The following is a 2,395-nucleotide window of genomic DNA, read 5'->3' on the forward strand; positions in this document are numbered from 1 at the left end:
AAAAAAAAAAAAAAAAAAAAAGTATTGGCTGAAGTGGCAGAGTATTAGTATGAGCAAAAAGAGCTAACTAAGAGCACAAGGTTCTGAGTTCAAGCCCTAGTACTGGCACAATAAATAAGCAAACAAGGTCTGGGAAGGTGGCTCAGTGGTACTTACCTTGCATGCATGAGGCTCTGGGTTTGATTCCTCAGCACCACATAAGTAGAAAAAGCAGGAAGTAGCACTGTGGCTCAAGAGGTAAAGCACTAGCCTTGAGCTGAAGAGCTGAAGGACAGTGCCCAGAGTTCAGGCCCCATGACCAACAGAAAAAAATAAAAATAGCAAATAAAGGAAAAAGAAAAAAATATCCTAGAAAAATATTGTGATAGATTATTTTTTTGTCAGTTGTGGGGCCTGGGCACTGCTCCTGGGCTCTTCTGTTCAAGGTTAGTGCTCTAACACTTTGATCCACAGCTCTACTTCTAGTTTTCTGGTGGTTAATTGGGCTAAGAGTCAGACTTTCCTGCTCAGGCTGGCTTTAAACTGTCATCCTCAGATCTCAGCCTCCTGAGTAACTAGGATTACAGTCTTTAGGTACAGAATTGTTTTATTATAGTACTTAGCACAATGGTTTTTGCCCTGGACTAAATGGACTTAAAAGGAATAAGAGTGGAATTCATAGGGAAAATATAGCATCTTTATTCTCTCTAATGTCCAGCTGAAACTGGACATTGTGAATATAGGCCACAAACCTCAGAACATTTGGTAATACTTTCACTTTCTTCAAACTAAACCAAGCATTTTCATGGTATATTACAGTTACTATGGATTTGTGTTGTTGTTGTGGGGCTTGAATTCAGCACCTGGGCACTATCCCGGAGCTCTTTTGCTCAAGGCTAGCACTCTACCACTTTGAGCCATAGCTTTCCTACGTGGGCTGGCTTTGAACTGTGATCCTCAGATCTCAGCCTCCTGAGTAGCTATAGACTTGTGCCACCAACACCTGGCTAGCTATGGATTTTTTTTTATTTTTATTTTTTGTGAACTGTACAGAGGGGTTACAATTACATGGGCAAGATAATGAGTACATTTCTTATCAAGCATTGCATCCTTTAGCTATGGATTTTTTGAAATACCTTCTCATTACTTTTTTTTTTTTTTTTTGGTCATGGGGCTTGAACTCTAGGCCTGAGTGCTGTCCCTCAGCTCTTCAGCTCAAGGCTAGTGCTCTACCACTTGAGCTACTGTGTCGCTTCCAGTTTTCTTAGTGGTTTATTGGACATGAGTCTCATAGACTTTCCTACCCAGGCTTGCTTTGAACCGTGATCCTCAGATCTCAGCCTCCTGAATAGCAAGGATTACAGGCATGAGCCACTGGGGTCAGGCTTCCATTACTTTTTTTTTTTTAATTCTTTTTTACTGGTCTTGGGGCTTGAACTCAGGGCCTGGGCTCTGTCCCTGAGCCTCTTTGTGCTCAGGGCTAGCACTCTACCACTTGAGCTATAGGGCTACTACTGACTTTTTCTGTTTATGTGGTACTGAGGAATTGAACCCAGGGCTTCATGCATGCTGGGCAAGCACTCTACCACTAAGGCACATTCCCAGCCCACTAATTTATTTTTAAAATGTATTTTTTCAGTTGCATTTCAATATAAACAACTTCTTTTGTAGTAATATGTATTTTATTTAAAACATTTGGAAACTGAGACCTATAGTTGTTTTTTTTTTTTTTTTGTCGGTCATGGGGCTTGAACTCTGGGCCTGGGCGCTGTCCCTCAGTTCTTCAGCTCAAGGCAAGTGCTCTACCACTTGAGCTACAGCGCCACTTCAGGTTTTCTGGTGGTTTATTGGAGATAGGAGTCTCACAGTCTTTCCTGCCCGGGCTGGCTTTAAACCAGGGTCCTCAGAGTCCAGACTCATGAGTAGTTAGGATTACAGGCATGAGGCAGCCACTAGTGCCTGCCTGGGTGTTTTGTATTTCTATGATAGAGTATCTGAAACCAGGGAATTTTTTTTTTAATTGTGCTGGTACTGAACTTGAACTCAAGGCCTGGGCATTGTCCCTTAACTTTTAAGCTCAAGACTAGTGTACTACCACTTGAGCCACACTTCCATTTGGGCTTTTTGCTGGTTAATTGGAGATAAGAGTGTCCTGGAGTTTCCTGTGGGGGATGAGGGGGGAGGAAGAGGGAAGGAGGACTGGCTTTGAACCTTCTCAGATTCCAGTCTCCTGAGTAGCTAGGATTACAGGCATGAGGCACCAGTACCTAGGAAGAGATTTACTTCTTACATAATGGAGGCTGTGAAGTCCAACATTGAGGGACGCACCCCATATAGCTTTCTAGTGTCATCCCACGTTAAAGGGCAAAGGAGTCAGAAAAAGCCAGGGGTGGGGGGAGAGAGAGGGGGGGGGGGG

Source organism: Dipodomys ordii, unplaced genomic scaffold (genome assembly GCF_000151885.1).
Source record: "Dipodomys ordii isolate 6190 unplaced genomic scaffold, Dord_2.0 Scaffold6, whole genome shotgun sequence".
Lineage (NCBI taxonomy): Eukaryota > Metazoa > Chordata > Mammalia > Rodentia > Heteromyidae > Dipodomys > Dipodomys ordii.